Raw genomic sequence first — 6,665 nt, 5'->3', positions numbered from 1 at the left:
TCTATGTTTGAGACATCTAGGGGTGTGAGGCAAGGGCGCCCATTAAGCCCCAACCTTTTCCTTTTAGCTATGGAAGGTTTACTAAGGCTGCTTCAAGCCCAACAGGGAAAGTTCCTTTATTATCTCAAGCTGGCCAGGCTGTCCTTATTAATTCTGTGTTGAACTCTATTCCTACTTTTTGGATGTTTTGTTTTGTTCCCGGGATATATTTGTAAGAAACTGGATTCCTTGGTGGCCAATTTTTGGAGAGCAAAAACTGATTCTCGTAGTGAGAAACCCCTATCTTTTTGGAAGACTTTATGCTTACCTAAAAGATAAAATGGGTTTAGGTTTCTGTCATAGAACTTTGCATAATAAAGCTTTGTTAACTAAGCTCGCATGGTCCGATTACTGAATCTGATGCCTAGTGGTCCCAAGTTTTGGAAGCATGATATTTCCCTGATTTAAGTCTTATCGATGAATGTACTTTGGGGAAAAAAGTGTCTCTGATTTGGAGTAGTATTGTAAATGCCCTTCCTATTTTTGAAAAAATGGTTTGTTTAAAGTTGGGTTGGTTCCTCTCTCTCTATTTGGAATGACCCATGGGTTTATAACCTCTTGAACTTTACGATCCCGAGGGAGTGTAGTTGTGTGGAAGGGTTATCAGTTGTTGGTGATCTATCATGGGGGAATTGATGGAATCGTGGACTCGATCTTCTCTGCCTTTTGCTAAGGCAATAGTTTGGACTCCCATTTTCTTGTCTGGAAACTTGGGGTGGTTTTCTCCCTCTTCTATGCAGGGGGGGAGGTCTCTACTAGGAATGTGGTTAGGCTCTTGGTCAATGATGAGCTGGGTAGTTGAGCTGGTATTCATAGGAGAGGTGTATAGCGCTTTATGTGGAAACTTAGTGATGGGGACATCAAGACGTACAAGCCGAAAGGAAGAAGAAGATCCAACCTTCTTTGTGGTTGGAGGATTAGAAAGAGGAAGAAAAAAAGAAAGAAGAGGAAGGCTCGGTCCAGCCTTCCCAGTGCTGGATCGAGTCCTCTCCTTCCTTTCTTTGTCAAGATTGTGTGGCCCCCACAAAATCTGATATGTAATTTTAATTCCTAGGATTTTTCCAAGATTGTGTGGCCCCCACCAAATCTGATTTGTTGGTAGTTTTATTTCCTAGGATTTTGTTTATTTAGGTCATTGAGTTAAGTAGGAAACTAAATAACATTCCTATTTGTTTTTTTTTAGGAAGTTTCTTTATTTCTGAGATTATGTTCCTAGATTAGCCTTTTTCTTTTTAGTAACTATCCTATTATTTATGTAAGGCCATTGGCCACAATGAGAATTAATGAATGAAGAATATTGAAGGCAAAACAGCCCCCAAACCCCCCCCCCACGATTTCTCTTTCTCTCCCCTCTCCCTCTTCTCATCTCTCACTCTCGGCCTCCCTCTGTTTCACGCCTCCTCTCTCTCTCACGGCTCTCTCTCTCATCCTCTGTCTCTCGGTTACTGCTTCTGCTGTATCCACTATTGTGAGCTGTTGAAAGCTCCATCACTCACGCAAGCTCCATCGGCAACAACAAGGATCACTACACGGCAAGCTGGATTTTCTTCGTCAACCAAAGTTGGACTGCAACTCTTTATTTTGGGAGGACTTCGACTTCTTCTTTACTCCTCAGACCAGGACAGCAACAAGGTAACTAATTAAACTAAACCCCTCCCACCTCCATATATTCCTGTTACATGTTGCAGCCCATTAACATTGAAACCAACCTACGCCCTTTTGCTTATGTCTATTTTTACCCATTGTTTTAAGACATTTCGTCACTGTTATGTTTCCAAAACCTTTGCTAATTTTTCTATTTTAGTTGGCTGCTAGAGGACATTGATTGTTTGCATGTCCTATTTGGTGTTTGGATTGATTTGTGCTGAACCTAACATTCGTATGACGTTTGTTCCTTTCCTCATGTCCCCAGTTGAAGCTTAAGTAAGAGTTTATGTGTTTTTCCGCGTAGATTATTATTGCTTTTTGCTACTTTGTTTATTAGTCTCATTCTATTTTGTATGCTTAATCTTGTTTGCTGAGTTTCTTTTGTCCTATCTACCCAAGTCCCTTGAGTTGACCCTACCTAGTTAGTTAATCTTGTAGGAGACCTAGTCACCTAGGAACCCCCTACATCATCTTGGTATCAAAGCATGGTTTTGTCTAGGTTTAGGGTAATTAGGTACTGTTGTCCCTTGTTTACATGTCTTACCTTTTGAGGTCTATTCTCCGTCACCATCTGTCTGTGGTCGAGTCTGAGCTAAGAGAGCGATACCATAGATTAGAGGACACCCTTTTCTTTCTTAAGTTAGCGGGACCTAATAGCATTGGACGTTATTCCCTCCAAAAGCATATACTTGAGAGGGAGATTTCTGACCTCAAGATTGAGAGGGCTAACTACCTGTCTCAATTGGAGACTTTGAGTAGACCTTGAGTCTTTGGTGGCAACCGTACCTTTGGCTACCCATCTCCTTATGTCCACTCGTAGTGGTAGAGCATACCAGGATATGTCTAACCCCCTTAGTACCTCCATCCAGTCTGAGCAACTGGCTGAATTCATGAAAGCCGTTCAAGCCATACAAGAGACACAAGCTGTCCATCTCCAAGCCCTTACCGATAAATTGGCTGCCCTCGAGACAAGTGCCCAAAATCCTGATGGACGGCAATGCCGTAACACAACTGGCACTGAACCTAGGGGCAGAGGCTCTAACCCTGAGGAAGTAAACGAAAATAACCAGACTGATGGTTATAACCAGATAGGGGATAACTTCCAAGGCCTAAGGCGTGGTAGGGATCAGGGTAGGGATCGAGGCCCACCGCCAAGACGCCAAACCCAATATGGAGATGATGAGGGCTATGAGCACCATGATAGGGGCTTTGATGTCAGACGGATGATTAAGGTAGATGCCCTACCTACGATGGTCAGATTAATGATAGGATCCTTCTGGATTGGATCAAGCAGATGGATAGGTACTTCGATTTCTATGATATGCCAGAGGAAGTCCGCTACCGATTTGCTAAGTTCAAGCTTATTGGAGCTGCCCAGGACTTTTGGACAGACCTAGAGTACCAGGAGGACCACCTAGGACTTGAGCCAATCACCACCTCGGTAGAGATGCAAGAGCAGCTCAAGAGGAAATTTTTGCCTATCACTTATAGGCTCCAGTTGTTGAATGAGATGAATACCCTGAAGCAAGGGAAGTTGACTGTGACTGAATACATGAGCAAGTTCAATGAATTGAAAATTAGAAGCCGTATTCAGGAGGATGTCGAGCAGACACTATCCAGATTCCTTATCGGGCTCAACTCCGAAATTCAGTCTCGTATGGCACCCCACCTGGTGCGAGACATTCCACAGGCCTTCAGGATAGCCCTTGAGGTGGAATCCTCCATGAGAACTTATTCTCAGAGGAAGAGCTTCCAAGCTGGGGAGTTCCAATTTAGAAAACCACCCCAAGGCTCAATTGGATTCCCAAAACCCCCTGCTGCACCACAGCGTCAATTTGACAAGGGTAAAGGAATTTTGGGAGAAGCACCCAAGAGTAGTGGGCAACAACAGTGCTTCAAGTGTCGTGGGTTTGGTCACTTCTCCAGAGAGTGTCCCAATAGGAATCTTTATGTAGGAGAATAGACCCCTGAAGAAGGTGACCAAGAGGGTTTTCAGGACTATGAGTATGAGGACCATAGACCAAATGAGACCATATCTGATGAGGACATCGAGGAGGCCGGTGACCTCAAGCTCAGCATTGTGCGTTGCATGGTCTCACAACCTAAGAATAGCGACGATTGGCGACGAACTAATATTTTCATCACTTACACATGTCATTAGGGCAAGAACCGCCGCGTCGCCATAGACAGCGGGAGTTGTATGAATGTGGTCGCCAAGAGCGCTGTTGCTCGAATGGGCCTCAAACCTGAATCCCATCCCAAGCCTTATAGGGTTGCATGGGTTGATCAGTCCACCATTCCCGTTAATCTGAGGTGTTTAGTTCCCCTACACTTTGTAGGATATGAGGATCGAGTGTGGTGTGATGTCCTAGAGATGGATGTTGCCCACATCATTCTAGGTAGACCCTGGTTATATGATCGGGATGTCACCAATTACGGGAAGTCTAACACCTATGTCTTTGAGTTCAAAGGGAAAAAGATCAGACTAACACCCAGTCCCCCTAGGGAAGTTAAGGTTCCAGAACACAAGGGAAGTACATCCAAACACACCCCCACCAAAACACTCAACATTTTAAATCAACAACAATTTGAAGGAGAGTGTCACGAGTCAGGGGTGATTTATGCTCTAGTTGCCATATAGAGTAATACCGATAGGTCACGCTTATTCACTGAGGCTCCTAGAGAAGTGCAACCCTTGTTGAGGAAATTCGAGAGGTTATTCCCTGAGGAAATACCTAATGAGTTACCGCCCATGCGTGACATCCAGCACGCTATTGACTTAGTTCCAGGATCCTCTCTCCCGAACTTACCCCATTACCGAATGAATCCCAAAGAACACGCCGAACTCAAACGACAAGTGGATGAACTATTGCAGAAGGGATTCATTAGGGAAAGCCTTAGCCCGTGTGCTGTACCTGCCTTGCTCACGCCAAAGAAAGATGGCACCTGACGTATCTGTGTTGATAGTAGGGCCATCAATAAGATCACCATCAAGTATAGGTTCCCTATCCCTAGGCTTGACGATATGTTGGATATGATGGCCAACTCTTCAATCTTTTCGAAGATTGATCTCAAGAGCGGGTACCACCAGATTAGGGTTAGGCCTAGAGATGAGTGGAAGACAGCCTTCAAGACGAAGGATGGCCTCTTTGAGTGGTTAATCATGCCTTTTGGCTTGTCAAATGCACCTAGCACCTTCATGAGGATAATGAATCAAATGCTTCAACCATTCATTGGCAAGTTCCTTGTGGTTTACTTTGATGACATCCTCATCTATAGTAAGACCCTGTCTTCCTACTTGAATCACTTACAGAAGGTTTTTCATGTGCTCTTACAAGAGAAACTCTATGTCAACCTCAAAAAGTGCACCTTCATGAGTGATCAAGTCATCTTCCTGTGATTTGTTGTGTCAGCTCAGGGAGTATCTGCTGACCCTGAAAAAGTGAGCGATTGTAGAGTGGCCTGAGCAAACTAACATTCATGAGGTACGAAGCTTTCATGGTTTAGCCACTTTCTACAGAAGATTCATCTACTGGTTTAGTTCCATTATGTCTCCTATCACCGATTGCATGAAAAAGGAGTTTCAATGGACTAAGAGTGCTACGAAGGCCTTTAATGAGATTAAAAAGCTTATGACTGAAGCTCCAGTCCTGCGCCTCCCAGATTTCTCTAAGGTCTTTGAAGTGAACTGTGATGCATCTGGTGTTGGGATAGGTGGTGTCCTACGACAAGAGGGCCACCCTATTGCCTATTTTAGTGAGAAGCTTAATGAAGCTAGGCAACGATATTCCACACACGACAAGGAATTCTATGCAGTTGTCCAATCATTGCGCTATTGGCGACATTACCTTTTACCGCAAGAATTCGTGCTATTCTCTGACCACCAAGCTCTGAGATACTTGAATGCCCAAAAGAAACTTAACCAGAGGCATGCCAAGTGGGTTGAGTTTCTCCAAGAGTACACTTTTGTACTCAAGCACAGACCTGATGTCGAGAATACTGCTGCAGATGCACTAAGCCGAGTAAACATATTCCTCATTCGCACCAATGCTAGGAGTCGGGCTAGTGCAGTGTTATCAATTCGGCCGAATAATTCGCGAATTATTCGGCTGAACCGAATTTTTCCGAATTTTATCAAAAATTCTGACCGAATCCAAATTAAAAATAAAATTCGGTAAAATTCGCGATTTTTTCAAAAGTGAATATAAAACGCGAATAATTCGGACCGAATCCGAATTAAACCGAATTATTCGGTCCACTTAAACAGTATTTAAAAAAAAAAACCCCAATAAGCTTTTTTGACCGAATCCTTAAATTAATCAATCGAATTATTCCGAATAATTCTCCGCCCGAATAATTCCCGAATCCGAATTTGCTAACTATGGGCTAGTGTGCTACTCCAGGCAATGAGTGTAGAGGTTGTAGGGTTCGAGCGAGTCAAGGACCAATACCCCACCTGTCCTGATTCTAGTGAGCCGTTCAATTCCTTGAGTGAAGACAATCCAGTCAACCGCTCGGACTACCTACTTAGGGAGGGCTTTCTTTTTAAAAGAAGCAAGTTGTGCATTCCTAGGACTTCACTCTGAGATTTCCTGATCTGGGAATTGTATGTTGGGGGAGTCGCTGGCCACTTCGGTCGCGATAAGACCATCACCCTCGTTGAGGACCGATTCTTTTGGCCAGGACTGAAGAGGGATGTTGCTAGAGTTGTGAGTCAGTGCAGGACATGCCAGACCGCCAAACAACAAAAGCAAAACACGGGTTTGTACACTCCCCTACCCGTTCCCCACTCCCCTTGGCAGGACCTTAGCATGGACTTTGTGCTTGGTCTACCAAGAACTTCGAGAGGCCACGATTCTGTTTATGTGGTTGTTGACCGCTTCTCGAAGATGGCCCATTTTATCCCATGCTCTAAGACCTCCGATGCATCCATAGTAGCCAAACTTTTCTTTAATGAGGTTGTCAAGTACCATGGGTTA

Source organism: Macadamia integrifolia, chromosome 5 (genome assembly GCF_013358625.1).
Source record: "Macadamia integrifolia cultivar HAES 741 chromosome 5, SCU_Mint_v3, whole genome shotgun sequence".
NCBI lineage: Eukaryota > Viridiplantae > Streptophyta > Magnoliopsida > Proteales > Proteaceae > Macadamia > Macadamia integrifolia.
The sequence above is the reverse complement of the archived record's forward strand: the minus strand, read 5'-3'. Positions refer to the sequence as shown.